This window comes from Schistocerca gregaria, chromosome 3 (genome assembly GCF_023897955.1).
Source record: "Schistocerca gregaria isolate iqSchGreg1 chromosome 3, iqSchGreg1.2, whole genome shotgun sequence".
Lineage (NCBI taxonomy): Eukaryota > Metazoa > Arthropoda > Insecta > Orthoptera > Acrididae > Schistocerca > Schistocerca gregaria.
In genome coordinates, this window is record NC_064922.1 from 147,831,309 (window position 1) to 147,856,129 (window position 24,821).

The 24,821-nt window shown below is 38.9% G+C and overlaps 1 long non-coding RNA gene across 1 annotated transcript; it reads left to right on the forward strand.

Annotated features, from left to right (window-relative positions):
- The first annotated feature begins 551 nt into the window (after window positions 1-551).
- LOC126355868 (uncharacterized) lies at window positions 552-9,419 on the forward strand. The gene is made up of 3 exons (XR_007565545.1): window positions 552-804; window positions 917-1,062; window positions 9,225-9,419. It is a non-coding gene; the product is annotated as an uncharacterized LOC126355868 (long non-coding RNA).
- Window positions 9,420-24,821: the final 15,402 nt, after the last annotated feature.

Genomic DNA, 24,821 nt, shown 5'->3' on the forward strand with positions numbered 1-24,821 from the left:
ACATTTTCGGGTGTGGCGTCACGTGGCAGGTGACCTTTGTGAAAGGTTTAGAAATTAAAGATTCTATAATTATCAGGCAGGGGGAATTGGGAAACTGCTCCCAGTGCAGCACATCTTGATATTTTTGTGGTTCGCTGGCCACGAAGCTGCAGGTTTCAGGGATGTCGCAGATAGGTCTATATTTCTGCTCTGCGATGTGTTATACAGCGAATTACTAGCTTCATCAGTGATTTAGGAAGAAAAGTTATAATGTGGCCGTCCGCTGAAGAAAGAGCAGAGATTGAGGCCCATTTCCGGGGAAATGGATTGCCTGGTGTGATTGGGGCAATCGCCGATTCACACATTAGATTTTATAGTCATCAGAAAGATACCCAGTCGTATATGAATAGGAAGAATTATTTTTCCATTCGTCTGCAAGTATTTTCTGATCATAATCGACGAATTAGGGACTTATTTGTCGGATATCCAGGCTCTGTGCATGATAGGAGACTGTTCAGGGCGTCCACATTCTACCAAACACTCGAAGAAAAGTGTGGAGATATTCATCCTTAAAGTGACAGTGCCTATTCCTGCACCAGAAATTAACACCGTTCAGAAATACAGGGCATTTGCCCAGAGTGCAATGTGACTTTAATATGGAACTCTGAAAAAAAAAAAAACAGGTGTGTTGTAGAACATTGTTTTGGCCTGTGGAGCAGTGTTTTAGACAGTTGTATCACTTGAAATTGAGGAGTGTTAAAGGGATGGTGCACTTCATTCAAGCATGCTGTGTTCTACATAACCTCGCCATGGAAGATAACAAAGGTACATATAGCAATAACTGTATCATTTCATTGTTTTACTACATTTATAATAAGCTTAATATATAAACAACTTGTAATTCTTTTGAGTGTATTGAAGTATCTGATCCACACAGGTGAAGAAGATGATGCACCAGCTGAAGAAGTCGGCTTTTACAACAGGGATGACAGAAGTGGCATTGCAAAGAGGAATATGATTGCAGCACAGTTGCAAATGTAAGAGCAGCACCAGATGCCCCATCACTGACATATGGCAACAAATGTAAGTAAAACCCTATTGGATAAAATTATACACTCTGATTAACAGCTTTAGTTACTAGAAATTTGAAGGTTTAGTGTTCAGTGTCTCAGAATTTTATTCATTCATTCTTTATTGATCCACTACTTTTATTTATAATTAACTGCTAAGATATTGCTTGGCCATTTGTTCCCACATACCCCTAGATACGTTTCTTAGGCCGTTTAACTTCCAAAAAATTAATTCCATTACTCATTTTTATATTTTGTCATTTGTCTTACAAAAATTCTTTGCATATTATTGGCCCTAACAAATTTTATTCCTACAGTTTCTTCATAGCTATGTTACCTTTGCATTCATTCTGTCCTATTTTGTGTATAGATTTGATATTTTTCTAATTCATTGCTTGAAATGTGTTTAGAGTTAATATTTGACCAGTCATTAAAATTTTTGGGGGGTCTCTTTCCAATGTAAATTAGCTTTTATTATCGGAGATTGTTCTGTGGAATTCAGTGGTTACTGTTCCAGATTTCTCAGTATAGTTCAGCAAAATGAGGTGCAAATGCTAGGTAATTTAGAGTTCATTATCTTGCCATCCAGATAAACCAGGAGGCTGATTTACAGCTCAATGACTAATATCAAAGTCCCACTCAACTGCCTGGCAGCTAGTTCATTGAACCACTTCCTCTCATGTTCCACTCGAAGCAAGTGGGGAAAAATTCACTTCAATCAATTAGTGTGAGTTCAGATTTCTCATTCATTTCCATGTAGTTGCACATATTTTCACATTTACAAGAGAAAGTTGTCATTTCATGACATCCTCATACCACAAAGTAAAGTACATTTGTTTTAACTGTTGCCACCCAAACTTTCATATGAAACACCTCACTATTTTGTGATAATACAAAACGAGCTGCCTTTAAAATTTTTTTGGGGTATTAAATCATATAAGGATCCCATACTGTGAAGCAGTACTGTGGCAGAGGATTGACAGGTGTACTGTAAGCAACCTCTTTTGCAGTGCTGTTAAAACTTCAGTGTTCTGTCAATCAGATACAGTCTCTCGTTTGCCTCCCCAACATTTTCTGTGTGAGTATTGGCTACAATGCTAGGAAGAGGGCCTGGGACTGTCACACTTTGGCCATCTTTTCATATGATTATTATAAAGGACCTAGGAAATGTCACTCATAAACTGTGCTTTTCCATCTGTTTCATGTTTTAGATTCACCAATTTTGTTTCCTTTTGAAAAGAGAAATTCAATAACTTTCAACATTACTAATTACAGTAGGTTTTGGATTTAAATTTACTCACACCAAAATTAACTGATGCAGTAATTGTTTGACTTTATTATAAATGATTTTAGGAACCACATGTGTTAATCATTTCTTCACATTGCATGCTATGTCCTGTTTCCATACTAAAGTCCTTATGGGATCAACATCTTGTCATAAATGATAGTGTGTTGACTCACTGTTTTTACAGGCTGAAGCTCAGCACATCAGGTGTCACATCTGTGAAGAGCAATGGAGGAGTAGTGATTACAAACTGTAACTGTGTATTTGGTGCATATAGTTAAATTGTAAATGTGACTTGTCTATGTGTTTGTAGTTAAATTGAAATTCTGAACTGTATGTGATTAGATTATAAATTTTAATTGTATACTGTAATATCCTGCTCTCATTTGTCATCCTGATTTGAGTCTTCCATGGTTTCCCCAGATTATGTCAGGTGAATGCCAGGATGGGTCCCTAAGTCCATGGCAGCTGTCGCAATACCCTTTGTGTGCTTATAATATTGGAACAATTAAAGTGTTAAAAAAATGAAACTGAGCTTTTGTCAATTCCTGTCATTTACCACTACTGTCAATGACCTAATTTTATGTTTATAATGAGTATATCTTACAAATCATTAGTGTTAAATGCCTACTTGATTTTATTTTCCTGATTTGACCATCACATAAACATTTTCTCAAAAGTGCAATGTATAACTTGCTTGAATCATACAAGGAGTGTAACTGATCAGATTGCAACTTGTACTGAACCAAACTCTAGACATTAAAACTGCTCTATGTGGACACTGAAACACTTGGAACAAAATGTTAGAAATCCTGCTTCTAGCACCTTGTAGAACAGGAAATAATGCAAGTAATACCAGCAGTGAACACTAATTGATAAAGTTATTCCAGTGTGGTTGAGGTTGCATATTTATTGTTGCTATCATACAGCATGCCAGCATTGATGTAGTACTGCTGAATCTGTTCTGATAATGCTTCTGAGAGGTATCAGATCACAAAAGAAACTGTGTAGTATATCTACATGTACATGGTTACTCTGCAATTCACGCTTAAGTGACTGGTAAAGGGTTCATCGAAACATTTTCATACTACTTCTCTACCATTCCACTCTCGAATGGAGTGTGGCAAAAAGGAACACCTAAATCTTTCCGCTCGAGCTTTGATTTCTCTTATTTTATTATGATGATCATTTCTCCCTACATAGGTGGGTGTCAACAAAATATTTACACATTCGGAAGAGAAAGTTGGTGACTGACATTTCGTAAGTAGATCTCGCAGCAAAGAAAACCGCCTTTGTTTCAGTGTCTGCCACCCTAACTCATGTATCATATCAGTGACACTCTCACTCCTATTGTGCGATAACACAAAACAGGCTGTCCGTCTTTGCACTTTTTCGATGTCCTCCGTCAATCCTACCTGGTAAGGATATCTCACCGTATGGCAATATTCCAGCAGAGGACGAACAAGTGTAATGTACACTGTCTCTTTAGTGGGTTTGTCGCATCTTCTAAGTTTAATAACAGTGAATTGGCTATAAACCACTTATTGTCAGTAAACATGTGATTAGCTGCCTTTTCTAAATTTACATTTGATTTACTATTTATTGCAATTCTTGTATCATCTGAATATAAGACAAAAGTGGCATCTGGTAATGTAACAGATGACAGGTCATTGACATACACAAGAAAAAGTAGTGGACCTAGTACAGAACTTTGGGGACCACCACATGTAATTTCTTCCCAGTCAGATGATGTCCGATTGCCTACTGCTCAAGTTACATAATGACACCCCTTGTTTTCTATTAGTAAGATATGACTGAAACCACTCTGCAGCACTACCAGTGATGCCATATATTTTAATTTACTTAGAAGAATGCTGTGATTTATAGAGTCAAAAGCCTTAGCCAGCTCACAGAATATGTCAGTTGCCTCTAATTTGTTGTCTAATGAATTAAGGACATTTTCACTGTAAGTGTAGACAGCTTTCTCAATATCAGAACCCTTAAGAAACCCAAACTGTGACAGTACAATACTTTCACTAAGGTGCTTAAGTAGACAACTGAACATAAATTTTTAAAAGATTTTTGAAAAAGCTGCAAAAGTGAGATTGGTTGGTAATTTGACAGCATTTTCTTGTCCCCTTTCTTTATTTTGGCATATTTAAGCCAGTCTGGGAATCTTCCTGTGATAAGTGATTGACTACACAAACAACTTAAGATATGACTAAGCTCACATGAACACTCTTTTATTGACTTTGTTGATATGTTATAACCTCCAAAATGCTTTGATTTCAAGAACTTTGATGGATTCTATTTCTTTGGGTGAAGTAAGTGTCAATCCCATTTTACTGAGATTGCTTGTGTGCACTGGTCTGATATTCCATTGTTTGTTACCAGGGTTTCTTTTATTTTTAGAGCTATTTGTTCCTCTTCCATTTCTGGTCCTACCTGCCTCTGATTTTATTTTATTGCTGGATGTATTTATCTTCTTCTCATAATGCTGGTGTTTTTTTCTGGATAACCTTCAATATTTTGCAGTAAGTTTTATAATGACCTATGATGCTAATAGCCCATTTAATGCTGGTTAGTTGCCTAGAATAGTCTCTAAAGATATTATCAATGGCTGTCTTAGAACATTTGTATACCCTAGTTGGGAAATCTACAGTAGAAATTAAATTGAATGTCAACATAACTGATTTTGGTAACTGTTCACTGACAGTGTTTTTCAGGACATCTATCTTAATATCACCAGCAACCATTAGTTCCCTGTTTTTTTCTTTTTAATTTTAGATGAGATAATAAATCTCGAAGACCATTTGTAAACTGGTTGAAATTCCTGAAGGTGCTCTGTATATGGCTATTATTATAAAGGACCCATTATGAAATTCTATCTCTGTTGCACATGCTTCTAAGTGAAATTTATTAATGTCAATATTCTTAAATTTAAAACTGTTTATAACAAAACTACTCCTTTCTCCATATTTTGTGTACAGAAGTAAGAGGCTAACTTAAATTCTGTAAGGTTTAACATATCTATACCAGTGGTCACATGATGTTCAGAGAGGCAGTATATATCAACTGGGTTTGATGGCTAATTCATCAATGCACATAAGTAGTTCATTAATTTTACTTCCAAGCCCTCGAATATTTTGATGCACTAAAGGTAGTTGGCATTTTACATTTACCGAGATGAAATTGGGTGGAAATAAACTTTCTGCTGATTGCTGTACAGTTTTAACCAACAGCAGTGTTCGCTGATCTAATGTTCCACGATTATGCTGTTTGATTTTTTCTCAAACTGAAGGTTTGTTTCAATCTTTACTTCTCTCAGGACTTGACTTCATTCAGTCCTACCTATCTGGGATCTCTTGTAGGGATGGGCTGTTATCGCGCTCGAGAAACGCTTGACGCGAAGGCAATTTCTCGAGAATTTCTAGGGTACGCTCGAGAAGTTGACAGTGCTGCACTCCTTGAGAAATTGCGCAAACCTTCAGTACACGAAGCACTGAGGCGCAGCGGTCGTACGTACGTGCCCGGAAATGTTTGAAATTCGATGACTGATATCAACTGTACTACCGCTATTAATGTGTACTGAAGTATTAGTATATGTCCCATAAGACAAAAATCATAGAATTGTTGTTTAAAACAAAGCACAAAATTCGCATAGAACAGAAGCTTTCTTGTTACAAAATAAATTACCTTGTACATTCTGCATTTATGCATGCATGCTTTAACGTAAAAGAGAAGGGCTATAGCCTTTTATATACAGAAACTGCGTACATACGTTTACTTACTGAGGAAAGAAAGGAAACAAAAGTTATTCAGCAGAAGGCATTTCTACATCCCTTTGCTACACTGCCGTCGACTTTTGTTTAGAAATATGGTTTTATTAACCAATTGGCCTTTTAGTCTGCTTCTTTGTTTGTTTATAAGTAGTTCTGTTTTCGAAAATATTCTTTCACTGGGGACAGAAGTTGCAGGTATTGCAAGATATTTTTTTGCCACGACAGCTAGACCTGGGTAAATGTTTTCATTTTTTTTCCCAGTAGTGTAAAGGATTATCCGTGTGTTGTGGGTACGGTTCTTCCAAACATCGTTGTACCTCCAGGTCTATGCTACCGGAACCGCTGTTCATTAGATTTTTATTGGAAATCTCTTCATCAGAAGAAGCCCATAAGGAACTACTGGCGTTTTGTACGAAATGGTACTCGTGGCTAGTGTCGTTAGCAGCCGAATGAGTAGATCGCACGGTCTCTACCACGTTTGTGCAGTCTGCAATTAGGCTTGCAACGGCATGTTTTGAACGAATGGGATTCGTAAATGGTAACGTTTTGAATCTTGGGTCGACAACTGTGGCAACGGCATGTACTTTGTTTCTATTAATCCTAGCCGGGCTATTAGTGAGTTGTGCAGATGTTGCTGTAGCTCTTGCGCTGTCGTGGTAGTCCACTTCCCATTGCATACAGTTATGATTAGCTGTCTGATTATTGGAATAGCTTTCGGAAGAGAGGTATAGTTTTCCGTTGAGATTTCACTTGTACCACTTCAAACGGCTCTAGTACACATAAACATTCGCTCAAAAGTCGCCACTCGTCAGCTGTGAGGTTCTCTGCTCCTGAATACAAAGTTGATAAACAGGCTACAATGCATTCCTTTTGCTCCACTAGCCGTTGTAGCATATAAAACGTACTGTTCCATCTGGTTTCGGTTTCCTGAATCAATTTATGAACAGGTTTTTTCATTAGGTCCTGGATCTCATGGAGTTTCTCATTAGCATTGTAACTTGTTTTAAAATATCTAACAATTATTCTGACTTTTTCCTGCATTATGCAGAGCTCACTGTTGCTGTTCTTTTCACAACTAAATTGCTGGTGTGTGCTAAACAAGGCACATGTTGCATATCTGTTGCCACTGTGAGTAAGTTGTACGGCTGCCATCATGTTACTGGCGTTGTCAGTTGTGATGCTTACAACTTTGTTTTCAATGTTCCATTTTGAAATCACGTTATCTAACGCCTCACTAATATTTAGCGCTGTATGCTTTTCCGGGAATCGGAATGTCTCGAGAGATAAAGCTTTCAGGCACCAATTAGTGTTAATGAAATGACCAGTTACAGCAATATATGCCTCACTATTGAGTGAGGTCCAAATATCGGTCGTTAAAGAAACACAAGTAGAGTCTTCCACGGCCAAGTTTACAGCCTCTTTCTGTTTATGGTAATCGTCCTCAGTCATGAGGCGCAACTTTTTTCGATTTGGTATCGAGTATTGTGGGTCCAACAGTGAAACAAAACGTCGAAAACCAGTGTCCTCGACGATTGAAAGCTGTTGAAAATCGTCTGTTATCATGGCCACTAGTGCTTCATCTAGCTGTTGTTGCTGTTTAATTCCCTCTATGAAGAGAAACGTAAGATTTAGATCAGTGCTCAAACGAGGCGATACATTATGCTCGAAACTAGTCCAATAAAATTACATATCGTATCCTGCAAAAGCTAGGATAGTATAGGTTTGATTTTGGAGTATGTCGTATGTTATCGGAGTACGATTAAAAATCAATGTTTTTTAAGCATGGCAGACCGCTTCGGACACTATCCGAACTTTTGCACGTAATTCACGTTTTGTACCACACGTACCTGGATATTTTGTCTGCCTCGCACTATTGGAAGAATGAGCCTCTGTGTCCGCGGAGGTCGCTGTTTTATTGCTCGATAAATTGTGCAGTTTAAGATGTCTAATCATGCCCGTTGTATTTTTTGCTACATTACGGAGATTTTTACGACAAATGTTGCAAGTAACGTTCTCCATCCTCCGTAAAGTATTGCCAGCACCATGACGTTCTTTTTCGTGTGTCCATATTGATTTGAATAACAACTTTACTCGAATGAAACCTGAGACATACTAGTTACGAGCACAGCGAGCGTGTTTGTCTAGCGGCGGCATTCAATTCATAAAACAGCGGCGTATGTTGCCGCAGCCAACTGGCGCGCAGCGGCACACGCCACCGAGCCATTTCTCGTGAGCTTCTCGAGAATTGCTTGAGAACTGGAGGCTCGAGAAACACTCGGTGCGCTCGAGACGCCGCGCCTCGCCATCCCATCACTGATCCCTTGTCGGCAGCACTCGTTACTTCATGGGAATAAAGAGCTTGCTGTGTTGCACAAGAAAGATATTTTCTGAATCCGTGTTGGTTATGTATCAACAAGTCATTTTCTTCAAGGTCATTCATGTTAGTCCAGTATATGCTCCAAAATCCAACTGCAAATTGAGGTCAGTGATATGGGTCTCTAATTTAGTGGATTAATCCTATTTCCTTTCTTGAATATTGGTGAGACCTGTGCTACTTTCCAGTCTTTAGCAACAGACATTTTGTCAAGTGAGAAGTTGTATATGATTGCTAACAAAGGTGCTATTGTATCTGCATACTCTGAAAGGAACCTGATTGGTATACCATCTGGACTGGAAGACTTGCCTTTAAGTGATGTTTCACAACACCTAAAATATCTACTTTTTATGTCACTCACGCTAACAGCTGTTCTGGTTTTGAATTCTGGAATATATAAATATCATATGAAAGTAGTTGTAGAATGTGAATACTTTAGGATTAAAGAAGACAGTAATATTGTAAAGCAGAAGTGTTGAGTCATTGATACACACACAGTTATCTGCCTCTGGTAAAACTAATGTTCTATAACCCCCCCGCTCTCCTGGACCAACTGGAGTTTGATTTGGTTAGAAAATTGTCTTAATAAAAAAAAGTACCCCTGTCTCTACTAACAATGTCAATTTTTCAGGTACATTCAGATTTTGTGTGGTGTTCATCTATTTAAAAATGTTTCATGTGCTAGATGGGCTGTTCCAAGATGTTGCTGGTCATTCCTGAAGATCATGTTGCAGATATCACCCTTTGATGGGCGTATTCAAGAAAACGGCAACCAACTACCATTCTACATCTGATCTACAGTACCAGGCGATTGACCACGAAGTCTTCTCGTTAACTCGGCAAAGAACTCATTACTGCTATTACTCTTATTCCCAAAAGAAAAGGAAACTATGTAACTGTATTTGGAACACAAACCTTCTACAGTTGTAAAATATGAACATATGTTTTAGAATCACACTAAAACTTAAAAAAATAAATAAAATGCACTGACTGTGCAAAAGTACCGGACTTTCCTGCAATATTTATTGACATTGCTGCCAGTTATACAAATCTCAACTTTTTCATAAGCTTGGATAATTCGTTATTCAGATAACTGCATATCATTTACTGCACTGCTATTGTGATGAACATTTAAAGAGTGCAAATAATTCAGATGTAAAGGAACTCTATTTTATGGAATTCACTGTCTGACAGATTAATTAATATTTCATAGTGATTGTAATGTCTTTGTGCAAACAAACTTATGTTCTGTCTGCATATTTTCAGCTGTCCATTGTATGAGAAATCCTTATCATTGATTGTAGAATTCATTGACAGATTAATCTGCATTTCACTGTATAACTGTAATGTCTTTATGCAAATAAACATATATTCTGAATGTATATGGTGAGCATTCATTGTATTATGATGAAAAATCCTATATCATTGTGATGTAATCTCTAGATAATGGCTTGTTGCCTACATAACTGAAGGCTCTTAATTTTTGTGGGTTTACATTCAGATGAAACTTAGTGATTCATAAATTCCTGAAAAGAAATGCTTCAGTAAACTTTCATTGATATTAGACAAGTTTTCTGGATCTGGTACAGCATCATAAGACCACTGCAACCATGGCCAACACATTGTCCAGCAGTAATAGTTTCAAATATTAAGACACAGTACCATACCCAGAAAACTTATGTTGAGTCTGTCTGGCCACGGAAGCCTATGCAGTTTCATTGATATTTCTTGAAATAGAATGTACTGAACAGCTGTTATACCACAGTTGTTGGAATCTGAATTTTGTTCTTTATTTTTTTCATAAATAATGAGCTTCTGTAAAAAGCACTTACAGGACACTCATTTCTCATCCACTAATTATTTTGCTATATATAAATTCTTGAAGTTTTTTACTTTCTCTGAATTTTTGTCCAGCTCCTTGTTACTTGGTTAAGTAAAAATTCCATGTGCCTTACACTGCTCTGTTCTTTATATACAGATCTTTCTTGCTCTGAGACACCTCAAAATGGAATGAAATATGAGTGTGAATGTACAAAGTATGCACATTTTAGTGTTTTGATAGACTTATCTGGCCAGACTATCAGATATGCCATCAAAACCACTTGAGAATTTTGTTTTACAATACTGAAGATCTCACCTAGTGCGACTGGATCAAGCAAATGTACCTGGTAACAACTTGAGGTCTGATCAAAGGGGTAGGTGAGGAGGGCGTGTTGCAGCGATGGTTATTGAATGCTTCACATTTCTTTAGGGCTAGAGATGACACTAGATTCTTAATATTATTGAGTGACATTTGCTTTTTTTCTTAAGTGTTATTGTTAACTCTCCACATGGCCACATTAATAATTGCTAAAGTAGAAATAGCCAGTTGCAGTTTCTTGGCTTCATACAGGACCTTGTTGATTGTTTTACAGTTTGAAATAACCACGAGATAACTTGCCTGTAGTTCTGGTGTATATAAACCAACTACATACTTTTGCTAGAAATTTATACTCATTCCCACACAGTTTACTGTGCCATGTAGATGTAATTGTGACTGTAAATGCTATGTCATGATATCGCAATACACACACATTCATCTACCTTCCTGCCTAAATCACAGGCACTGTAAATAACAGGAACTACAGTGCCTCTAATCAAGTAAATTGTTGGCATTAATAGTTTACAAATCAAACTGGGGTAATATTTGCTTGGCAGATTACTACATATAAAGAAATTTGAAAGGAGCTATCAGTGAGAGCACTGAACAACGAAAAAAAATCACAAACATCCAGCATACTCCCACAGTTTCCACTGAGAGAACTGACAAACTGCATAACTTCAGACCGAGATCTTGCAAATATGAATCAAAACACGATTTTTTAAATATTTACAGATATTGGTAAAACAAAATTGTGATACGTCCAGTTACTTTAGAGGTTGAATTGAAGAATTACTTACGCACATAAACAATAAATTGAAGGATACAGAAGATAGGAAGGTCATATACAACAAAAAGCTATGAAACTACAATGCTCACGCCCACGTGGACTCTTAGTATTTAGTAATTAACAGCTGGGTCAGTACAAATGAAACTATCAGAAATCATTTGCCTGGAAAATACTCCATGCAAAGCACTTCAACATACTTTAGTAGCTTTGTATGAATGTCATAAAATGCAGTCTCAGAAAGCAGTAGGCATATTTCGCTCAAAGAATTAAACTAGCCAGAGTCAGAGTGAGAATAAGAAAAAACTAACTTTCGTCGAGTATCCTGATGGCCCTGGAACAGCCTGGACGCAGCCTCCGCCACAACGTCTAAAGAAATCAAAGCACTGTGTTAATGTACATCAAAAACCGTTATGAACTAGAAGTCTTTTGAAGAAGTTCACGTGATGACTGTACGAAGTATCGAAACTTACTTGCACCATCTAGCAAAACCTCAGAGTAAATGTTGTTGTTGTTCTATTTCTTTTATATAGACGAAATCTTTTCGACCTCTCTCTGATTTCTTATTGTTGCCCACTACGCCCTTATAAGTGCGTTAAAACATCGCCATTTGTTTTCACTCTGCGCTGGCGAAAATGTCTTTCCCAAACATTCCTTGACAGAACTGGACATCGCGTCCCATAACTGCTGCTTCCGCTTCAGGTCTCGCCTCTTACCGAGCTGTTCATTATGAATTCTATAGAATTCAATAACTTTGAAGGTAGCTTCCCTGTCCCACAACGGTTCCGGCGTGGGACACGAACGAAAGGGTTCTTGGGTGCGAGGTGAACAAAACCAAGAACTCCTCCACTACATCGTAGTCTGAAAATAACACAAATATAATAGAATTTCCATATTCTCACCCATAATTATCATACACAGAACATTTTTTACAATTAATTAACAAATAATCCCCATAAAAGCCGTTGCTGTTGCTGCTGCACATCGTCGACACTCAACGATAACGGTAACAACTGAAGATCAGCTGAGACACACGTGACTCCAACCAGAAATGGGCCGCCGGGAAGTGTACGAGCAGCGCCAGTAGCAAGCGCTGAAGTTCTACGTCATCGTAGCCGCGCATGCGCAGTAGCTCCTTATTTCTCGCGCTGGAAATCTGCTCTCTGGCAACTGCTCAAAGTTTCAGCAGTTTCGTTTGAGCCTCAAACGAACCTATTCTGGCAGTCGTTTTGTCGTGCGGTACGTTGATCCTCATAAAAAATATCAACATAATCAACCACAGTCAGAAAATATTCTGCATCATTGTCTGGAATGTGCACTAACTTCTCTTTAATGTTAAAAGGCAATCTGGCTTTCAGTGTGCAGAGTATATTGCGCGTAGCTACAGGTTCATCGAGAAAGTGTCCCATATTCAAATATTTGCCAAAATATCGGCGCAAATTGCCATGTTTTGCATTGAAAGGCTCTTGTTCCACAATCTGTTTCTTAAGACGTTCTTGTACCGACTGCGACCAAAATTTGGCCACGAAAGCTCTTTCAAATTGCTCGTATATGACGCATCTGTCGGCTTCATTAGAGTCCCAGACAGCTGGTTGTAACCTACGACGCAAGAAATTCTTGCCGGTCGGAGTGTGCGAGCGGTTCTAGGCGCTACAGTCTGGAACCACGCGACCGCTACGGTCGCAGGTTCCAATCCTGCCTTGGGCATGGATGTGTGTGGTGTTCTTAGGTTAGTTGGGTTTAAGTAGTTCTAAGTTCTAGGTGACTGATGACCACAGCAATTAAGTCCCATTGTACTTAGACCCATTTTGAAGAAATTCTCTTTCGTTCACTCCATTCTCTTGGGAACGTATTTCTAAAATTACGTGACGTTCAGTGCATTTTTCTAGGATGAAAGGTTGAAATTGTCGATGTTGAATCAGACTTTCTTCTTCTTTGGCATTGTAATGTTGACTGCTTTCACTGTAATTGTTGTAGTGATCGGCTGGTGAATGGAAATGAATGTACTGCGCACAAATACCACGACTGTAATTAGGTGTCATATGTATGTCTGTGTACTGTTGTTGTGAGGTGTGTGTTGTGTACAGAGGATACGAGTCATACATATACCGATTTTCATTACCATTATGATCATTAGCATCACTACACTGCTGTCATATGTTATCGCTTAGTTGTTTCTGTTGCGCTGCGTTGGATTGAGCTGCCTCAACTATGACATGTTTATTATTCTTGACAAATTCGGCTACAGTGTCTTGCACAACCGTCGGTAATTTTTCCTCTATACATTGGTCAAAATATTTATTTTTTCTGATCAACACTGTCACGAAATTCTTTATTTTTGCTGGCAAAATGGTTGTCAGTGTGTAATTACAATTTGTCTGTTAGTTCTTTATCCCTAGTGTTAACTTTGCCTTCAGTTACAGTAATGTGTGTTTTTATCGAATCTTGAACTGATGGATGAGATTTGACTTGAGTGGCAACGGCTTCGCATATAGCGTTTAAATGGTTGACTTCAGTTTGAATATCTTTTACATCTTTCGTGGTTTTTTGCTGCTGTAAGATCAATTCGGAAAATTTTGAGTCAAGTTCTGACACTTGGCCGCTCAGTCTCGTGTTAACCTCGTCTACTCTTTCACGCAAAGTGTCAGTACAAGCTTTTAGTGCTCTGAGTTCAGCCTTAATCCCGTCATGTCACGTTTTAAAACTGTCATGTGTTCGTCAATGACCTTTTTGTTGTGAGTCATCTGAATTTTGTTTTTAGTCATTTGCTTGAAAATAGCGTCAAATATGCTGGCAATATTGTCATCTGAAACTTCTCTGCCCCTGCCACGTCGTTTGATGACATCACAGACAAGAATGAGCTCTGAGCTGGATTTAGCTGCTTGACTAGTGGTCAGTCTATTTACGAAATTTCCGTCACTACGCATGTTAACTGCTGATTGATCGTTACTATTGGAGTCAATTCTGGAGTCTTTGTCAATGTTTTGGCCAATGTCCAAGTTGGATTCGGTTTGCTTCTGTTGTCTGTCGTGTTAACACTACGCTACATGTAATGTATATTGCAAGAAAAATCTTTAAACACGTTTGAGAATGAATTCATGAAATTAATTTCGTATGGCAACAATGTTGGCTTAACTAAGCAAGAATTGCAGTTAGTGGTGAAATAATTAACATTAATGGCTGCTTGCCATTTTGCATTCCACATGACACAATCCGGCTATTTTGTGGAATGGTATGACTGTATTGTTGTAATAAACTGTACGAGAAAAATAATTTGGAATAGGCGATCTTGCCCAAAAATGACTGCTATGGTTACAGAAAATTTTTACAAAATTAGAAAGCAAGCTACAATTACTGAAAGTGCTTGGACTAGTATGATAATGTAAAAATGTGATGTCTTACCTTCGATCCAAGTATGCAGTGTAGATTCCAGGTTTCAGCAACAATTCCAATCGTTCGTCTTTTTGTTTGATCTTTACAAATATTCAATGGCAATGACTCATCAGATATAATCCCATTATCCATGCACAAAGAAAAACAATCTAGCAAATACAATTAAAGGTCCTGTCACAGTCGCCAGTTTGAGTTTATCGTGGCTTTTCCTGTCTGGTTTGAGAATATCACAGAACAGACAAATATAAGTTGGTAATGATAATAATGTGTGATCAGTTTATACAAACTTTGGGCACTTGACAATGGCTTTTTGTGTAATGTCCGTTCATTATACATTCGACCGAGACTGATTTTTCTGAAAATATTTCTTTATCGGACTTCGTAGATTGAATAATTCCAAAGCATTGGTTCGTATTGGATCTTTGATAATATTTGTAACACGGAACCTTTAGCCATGTCAAGATGCCATTTAATTGGAACAATAGCTTGCAACATAAATGAAACACAAGATTAAACAATATCACTGTATTCACAAAGTATTTTACAAATTAAATTGCATAGACGCTTACATTAATCTGTTGCTGTGTGCAACTATGAGTACGTCTAGTGAGATTGCGTCTCAGTAAAATAGAATAATGGTGGTGTGCCACATAATTATCTGCAACGATGGCAGATGTGCGTCCGGTCAGGGCGGCTTCCAGAACAAAAAAAAGTGCCGTCTTCTCGGCAAGACAACTGAACTGCGTATTTATTCTAATGTTCCAGCGCTTGCACGTCACAATCGATACAACCGCTTATACTAATTAATATCTTAAGTAATTCTTTATTTATATTCTGAACGTATATCTACTTTTTGCCAATGTATCCGCGCTCATTCCGCAAATGTGCCTTTAAATGTTGATACACCCACTTTGCGTTTATTTCCTTGTCAAACAATCTCTTAGATTGGTTAGCCTTTTCAGTAAGCATCATGACTGCTTGCCATACTTCCTCTTCCCATAGTAGGTTATCATATGGCACTTTCGGAATTGATGAACTCCACTCTTTATCTTCAAATTGGTTCAACAATAACTCTCTTGATGTGTTGTTTGTCGATGTTTGGGGCAATACGTTCATGATCTCCCTGAATTTTACCAAATATTGAAACTAAGTACTGCGTTTATTATGACAGTACGTCCTCATGAATCGATCGAATTAGCGAAATTCGTATTCTGCTGGGCTACCTTCCATATGACAACTAAAATTAGAAGTTTCCTAACACCATTCTGTCATAGGAAATCCCACCTGCTATTGGTATCATCATGTGACAGAATAGCCTCGAGCTTGCCGAGTCTGGGGGATGATCACGCCGAATTTTATTCATAATTGGCTCACTTGAGGCTAATGTGCCACATACATCCATATATACTTCGAAAAAGCGTCATAGTAGAGTACCACGTATTTCACATCTATCTCACTTGTTGGAAGAGGCCTAGTTACATCGATGGCCACGATTTCAAGCGGTTTAGTCGGTATTATGGGGTGTAGTTTATCCCGCCTTGTCATATTTGATAGCTACACTTTTTGAAAAAGTTGACATGCTCGTAACACTTCTTGTTATTTGTGTCCGAGCACACGTCTCTACTCCTCATGGGCCCCAGGCGCTACTGGTATATCAGATAAGCCTCTCTACTGTTGCATTGGGTATACACACAAGCTATGTATGCTTCTATGCATGGGTGCGTCTAATGAGTTTACCTTCTCTCTTTTGATGCCACAGTAACACCTGCGAAAGGGTGAGGACGTCGAACAAGAGAGGTAAGTATTGATGTGGAAGAGAATAGAAATTTTTTCGTCAGGTGGGAATGATATTAATTGCTCGCTTTTAGATTCAAAGTTTTTGTTTTCCCCACCATTCCTAAGCACTGTAAAATGACCAGACTTGCAACAGTGATTCTCAGGCAGACGAAGTGTGGCCTTACATGGAGCGTGCTGGAATTATGGAGTGTGGACGATCGGCCAACATGGCCGATGCAGTGTGATGGCTGATGGGCGTGGTGAGTTTGCCTTCGTGAGTGGATAAAGTATTCCGTGGTTCTCCGGAAGTCGGTATTTAGTACATGTTAGATGGCGTTCTGCCACTTTCGAGTTTTGTGCATCGGTTAAGAGTCAAACCTTGGATGCAAGTGGGGTATTCTAACGTTTCAAGTGACGGTGGGTTCAACAAAGCTGGATGTTCGTTCTTACCATACTGTATTCTTTCCTCACTCTGTATCTAGCTTCTGAAACAGTAGTAACTAGTTGGCAGACAAAACATGAGTCTTTGGTGTGTCTGCAAACTATGTGAGAGTACCACCATCACTGTACATTCCTATACATCGACATCGCCATGTCCTCCCCACTTGAGTATAATCCCCTATCTTTACAGAATTAATATGTTAGTGGGGGCCACAAGTTGCTGTATAATGATTAGCTAAACCATTCATTGTTCATGATCTTGTACTTGGATTGTGCATGACTTGTCAATTAAGCAGCCATGCCTTATGAAATAAAAAATTATTTGTGATGCTAAAACCATCCGATATTCCTTCCAATCTGTCTACTGCCGCCTGTGAGTGAGCAGACACATCCAGTGCATGAGATTTCGAAGTTGACTATCTGGGCCATGATTTAATTGTTCATCCCAAGTGGCAAGGGAGGCAGCTGGGTTGGAGGACCCTACAGAACCTAGTATTAAATTCAGATTGTAAGTTGTCCTGACTGAGAGCTGGAAAGTAACTAGACCTAATATTACTATAAACTTTGTGGTGTCACCGCCAGACACCACACTTGCTAGGTGGTAGCCTTTAAATCGGCCGCGGTCCGGTAGTATACGTTGGACCCGCGTGTCGCCACTATCAGTGATCGCAGACCGAGCGCCGCCACACGGCAGGCCTAGAGAGACTTCCTAACACTCGCCCCAGTTGTACAGCCGACTTTGATAGCGATGGTTCACTGACTTCTACGCTCTCATTTGCCGAGACGATAGTTAGCATAGCCTTCAGCTACGTTATTTGCTACTACCTAGCAAGGCGCCAGTATCCGTACTATTGATATTGTGAATCATGTACCATAAAGAGCGACGTTCTCAGTTAATGGATTAAAGTTAAGTATTCCACCAGCTACGTCCGTTTTTCTCAATTCTAATTCCCTTGTCATGTTCCAGACCTCACGCCAGCCTGCGTGAGCTAAAACGCGTGCATTTCGGCCTCCTTTAGGAACACGGTTGGCTCTCCTGCAAACCACAACATTGGCGACGAGAGTAACGGTGTTCTTATCGATATTGCTCTGATTTACTTGTGTAATGGCTTCTCCACAATCTCCAGATATACTGTCCGAATTTTATCGCTTACAGAATCAGCAGACGCAGGCCTTACTGGATGCTCTTGGACAGCTCGTCCAGAGTCAACGTGCAATGTAAAACGATGCGGCAGCAGCCGCTTCACCGCTAACGCAGCCACAACACGCTGTTGCACCCACTTTTCGCCCTTTTGATGTTGCATTGGAAAGCTGGACGGAGTGGTTACGCCAATTTGGATTCTGTCTCGCCCCCTACAGAATTCAAGGTAACGAACGGCAGCCTTTTCTCCTTTCCTCCGTAGGGTACAAACGTACCGTGTGATAGTCAAATTATTTCCCCGACGCGACGTAGCAACTCTGTCCTACGAAGAAATTTTGTCTGCATTAGATGCATATTTCAAGGAATCAGTCAATGTAGTTGCGAAAAGGTATACCTTCTTTCGTACAAAACGTACGGCAGGTCAGACTAATCGGGAGTGGGTTGCAACCTTGCAAGGCCTTACTAGGGATTGTGCTTTTGAGTGTCAATGTGGACTCCCGTATTCAGATATTATGGTACGTGATGCAATTGCACAGAACGTTTCTGATGTTCGTATAAGGGAACAAATTTTGAAACTAGTAAATCCCTCGCTTCAACAAGTGATGGACATATTGGATCGGCAGGACACACTTGACTTTGCTCAGGAATCATTTGAAACTTTACCAGCAGTGTGTCAGGTTAACCGGCCCGCCGGGCGAGCTGCACGGAGCAGTAAACAGCCCTCGCGCCCGGCCGCGCCGCTGCCGCCAGGCTCTCAGCCACGTGTACCGCGCCGGCACGCAAATGCAGTGATCAAATCATGCTCGCGGTGTGCTACTAAACATTCACGTGAGAACTGCCCGTCACGCCAAGCTATTTGCTTTTACTGTAATAAAAAAGGACATGTTCAGAGTGTTTGCCAGAAAAAACTCAGATCGGAAGCTCAAAACCGGTCCAGGCCCTTTGCTTCGCGCCGGAATCGGAAGCGAACCAAGGATACTCAGGCTCGCGAAACTTCGTCCATGGAAATTCATGTAGTTCATTCCACGCCGCCCAGTGCCACTCTCTCTAACAGTGACTGTGTTTGTCCCAAAAATAGTGTGCGTCGACATCGCCGGAACTCCCGTCAAGTCGCAAGTGATTATGTACCAGTGTCAGTTCACGTTGCACGAGACAGTCGCTCTTGTCGTCAGCAGGACAATAAACTTTTTGTAGACTTGGACATTAACGGCAAAGTGATACCATTCCAGCTCGATACCGGAGCTGCAGTTTCACTGATCAATCAAGACACTTACAAACTGCTGTGCACACCACCGTTGCGTGCCGCAAATGTTAAGCTACGCAGCTATTCAGGTCAACAGATCCCTGTGTTAGGACAGTGCAGCCTTCTTGCCACATACAAAGGACAAACAAAACTTGTGTCATTTTACGTCCTTCGTCCTTCTTCTGCCGTGAACTTGTTTGGTTTCGATTTATTTCAGTTATTTAACTTGTGTATAGTATATCAGGTCCTATCAATGAACCAGACTGTGCCTTCAAACATTTCTCGTCTATGTGAAGAATTTGCAGACATTTTTGTACCAGGCCTCGGTTGTGCTAAGAACATTAGTATTTCAACGAAATTTAACTTAGACAAAATGCAACTCTACATACACCCTATCTCCACCATAACGTTGGAACTACAAAGAACCGATGAAGAGTGTCCATTCTCCACCAAGCTTCTCGCAATTACTGGTGCAACAGAAGCTACCAGAGGGGCTAGCTTCCATCACCAACCTGACAGACAAACAAACCTCAGACCAAGAGGGATAAACCTCTCTGCCCAGGTACACGGATCCTAAGTTGGTCAGCCTGTGCTTCCCTCCTAACGAGAAGCACACATTTCCTGTTCCCAACAGACGACAACCAACTCCGCTCCCACCACAAAATGAACCCAGAAGGATACAAAAAAAAAAAAAAAAAAAAAAACATTCATTCACCCCCATTTACGGACACGCAAGGTAAACTGAGAAAGGAACATGATACATGCAGATCAGGAAATATTAATGCAGTTGCACAAAATCCATAGAATATACGTCGCATAGGCCTAGAACATCAATTACTTCTGCTGTTCACTCCTTCTAGGAAGGTTAACAAGCACAGCTGCCATAATTGAGTAGAATGAAGGAACAGTCTTATGAAATGATTCTACAGAGCTATTTCATCACACCATGCAGGAACACAGTTGCCATGCCGCTACATTACCCAGCTGGCTTTTCTCTTAACAGAAATATTTTTATAAAAATGAATGGTTAAAATCGGCAACAAACACTGTTAAAATCGAGAGAAAATACAAATTTCCTTAGTACTAAAATCCATCACAATTAAAGTTTGCCTGTGGTACTAATTTAGTGAAATTTACTGTCTACCTCATTCAGACTGCAATGGAGCGTTTTTAAATTACGAGCAAAGTGCCACAACAAGAAAATTGATATACATACATCACCATATAGTATATAGGAAATCAGCTACCATATTCAATTAACAAAATTAAAAATTTCTTGAAAGCTACCTGTGATACCAATTTAATGAATTTAAAGTGGACCTCACTCAGTCAGCAAAGGGACATTCATTATTGTTTGCAAAGTAGCACAACAAAATGATAATGCACAAACATCATAACAAAACATGACACATAGACATAATATTCGAAGCATACAGAAAATCATAGTATTAAAAATGTTAAATCCACGTAAACAAAGTGCAGAAATACCAGGAAAAATTAGGGCAAGTAAAATGACAATACATAAAACCCAACTAAGAAATATCTAAGCAAGAAAACGTGAACTTGTTATATGTATACATAACTTTTTATCTACACAAATATGTTCACGAAATAAGTAATCCAATAATTAAGACATTAAATTTCAGAAACATAGATATAAGTTCATAAAAGTTTATCATTTGCATTGTGGAAATATACATGCATACTACTGATAAAGTAACTCTGTTTTTCTTTGATTTGGCCTTTCGAAAGGAAATTGCAAAAAGGTGGGAATTTAAGGAGATGGGACCTGGATGATTTGACTAAACTAGAGGTTGTACAGAGTTTCAGAAGGGGACAATTGAAAGGAATGGGGGAAAGAAATACATTAGAAGAAGAATGGGTAGCTTTGAGGGATGAAGTAGTGAAGGCATCAGAGGATCAAGTAGGTAAAAAGACGAGGGCTAGTAGAAATCCTTGGGTAACAGAAGAAATATTGAATTTAATTGATGAAAGGAGAAAATATAAAAATGCAGTAAATGAAGCAGGCAAAAAGGAATACAAACATCTCAAAAATGAGATCGACAGGAAGTGCGAAATGGCTAAGCAGGCATGGCTAGAGGACAAATGTAAGGATGTAGAGGCTTATCTCACTAGGGGTAAGATAGATACAGCCTACAGGAAAATTAAAGAGACCTTTGGAGAAAAGAGAGCCACTTGTATGAATATCAAGAGCTCAGATGGAAATCTAGTTCTAAGCAAAGAGGAGAAAGCAGAAAGGTGGAAGGAGTATATAGAGGGTCTATACAAGGGTGATGTACTAGAGGACAATATTATGGAAATGGGAGAGGATGTAGATGAAGATGAAATGGGAGATACGATACTGCATGAAGAGTTTGACACAACACTGAAAGACCTGAATTGAAACAAGGCCCAGGGAGTAGACAACATTCCATTAGAACTACTGACGGCCTTGGGAGAGCCAGTTCTGACAAAACTCTACCAACTGGTGAGCAAGATGTATGAGACAGGCGAAATACCCTCACACTTCAAGAAGAATATAATAATTCCAATCCCAAAGAAAGCAGGTATTGGCAGACATGAAAATTACCGAACTATCAGTTTAATAAGTCACAGCTGCAAAATACTAACACAAATTATTTACAGACAAATGGAAAAACTGGTAGAAGCCGACCTCGGGGAAGATCAGTTTGGATTCCGTAGAAATGTTGGAACACGTGAAGCAATACTGACCTTACGACTTATCTTAGAAGAAAGAATAAGGAAAGGCAAACCTACATTTCTAGCATTTTTAGACTTAGAGAAAACTTTTGACAATATTGACTGGAATACTCTCCTTCAAATTCTAAAGGTGGCAGGGGTAAAATACAGGGAGAGAAACGCTATTTACAATTTGTACAGAAACCAGATGGCCGTTATAAGAGTCGAGGGGCATGAAAGGGAAGCAGTGATTGGGAAGGAAGGGAGACAGGGTTGTAGCCTCTCCCCAATGTTATTCAATCTGTATGTTGAGCAAGCAGTAAAGGAAAAAAAAGAAAAATTTGGAGTAGGTATTAAAATCCATGGAGAAGAAACTAAAACTTTGAGGTTAGCCGATGACATTGTAATTCTGTCAGAGACAGCAAAGGACTTGGAAGAGCAATTGAATGGAATGGACAGTGTCTTGAAAGGAGGATATAAGATGAACATCAACAAAAGCAAAACGAGGATAATGGAATGTATGAAACGTCCTCTTCGAACAATTATACAAGACTGTGCTTAAACTGACACACAATTTTTTTAGCGCAATGCAATCTGACTTTCAAAAATCCCTACAGAAAAATGGCCCTGACTAACATTAACCTATACCTTTCACAAATCACTTACCTCACCAAAAATCTTCATTACTCGAACTACTGCAATACAGCAAGCGCCACTACTGCCAGCTAAATAAAAGATTCAAACTACGGAAGGCACTAACTACTGATAGGCATAGTTAGCGAATGAAAGATTTTAATAGAGAACAAACAATGTATTTACCTTAATAGTCATAATATATATATATCAGTTCATGACATCCATTCTTACAAATTTCAAAACTCCGCCACCTCTCTCCCCACATCCACCACTGCTGGCGGCTCACCTCCAACTGCGCAATGCTATGCGCTGTTAACATCCAGCAGCCAAACACTACAATGGCAGACAACAATGCAAACTACCCACAGACTGTGCACAGCACAGCCAGTGATTTTTCATACAGAGCGCTATGTGGCGTTACCAACAAGAAAACCTAAACAGCCTACTTGCATAGCCCCCATGCTGCCCACAAAAATTTTACAAATTGTTTTGTGCAGTGGCCAATAATGATTTGATAAAATTTCTCATAATTACAATAACACAGATCTCAAATGCACACACTTATTGATACAATGTTGGTCAAAAGCTAAAATTTTCTCACAGTCCATTAAGACAGTCCTGATCATTCATCACAGTAAAATTGCAGTGTTTTTTTTCTCAAAGTCTGAGCAGTAAAAGAAAATGCACACGGAAGTAGTGGATTTCCATGAAGTCTTGAAGAACTAGTGTTGTCCTTCCAACAGAAAGACAGTGCTGACTCTTGACATGCAGACAGGTAATAGGCCACAACAGAGCAAACCCACAGCAGAGTCAGTCGAAGTTGAAGGATATTGGTAGGTAGGTCATCACAGAGTAGACCATCTGTAGTCCTGGTAGAGATTACGGTATTGGTGGGCCACCAGAGGTGCAGACCCACTGCAGTCCTTGTGGAAATAATGGTGTTGGTGAGTCATCAAATGTGCAGACCCACTGTAATCCTTGTAGAGACGGCTAGCAGCCAACTGTTGCGACTGTGCAAGTGCACAATCACCATCGAAGAGTCTTGTGGACAATATAGCAAGTCCATAAACCACCACTTGTTCACTCACAAAGAATTTGTTTGAAATGTCCTTAGAACCAGCAATGCTGTTATCCAGTCCCTTGCTGAATTATTAACAGACATGCAAACACTATCTGTCCCTACTTCTCACATATTGTCCATATACTATGACCAACAGAAACGTGTGCAGTGAAATGTAACTTACAAGTTACTTAATTTGATGAACTGGTGTCAATTACAATTTTATAACACAAGAATACAATAACAAAGGTACAAAATACATCATTAAAGAAGATAACATTACAGATAACATTTGTAGTAAAACAGGTTTTACAAAAGAATAGAAATAAACATGCACATCAGTGTTACAAGAATTATGACATAAGTACATATATCAAATAATGAGAATAATTTTCGAAACAGTAATTTCACATACGAGCATTAAAACAGAACAAAATTAATAATGTCTAATATCTTTACAAAGTAAATAACATATTATTAGAAAAATTCTACAACATAACTCGTATCAGCTAAACACATAAAGACAGGAAAAACACAAATATACAAGAGTACACAAACACATAGTGGGATAACACAAAAGGAAAGGACAGGGTTTGTTTTCAGTGTAACATTTGGTACTGCAGTCCAACCCAAAACTTCATTCCATAGATTGTCCCTCTTATTTCAACATTTGAACCAGCCAAAAACAAAATCCTATCCAAGCATGCTTTCTGTATTTATATGTTCACATATTTCTTACCTCATTATTTATTTTCCATCATCTTACCTCAACATTTATTTCCAAGAAAATCCTACCTAAACCTGTTGTCCCTAAGCCCTACTTTTTCTTTGTTCCTATCCTCTCTTAAAATACTTTTTTTGGTCAAACCATTTTCTTATAGCTTCTCAATGCATTCCTACCAATTCATCGCAACTCATTCTCTTATATAGTCTACCCCCTCTTTAGCTAACTTAAATCTACTGAGCTCAGATGCTAAACTAAGGGACGAGGCAATGCAGCAGCACAAAACAATT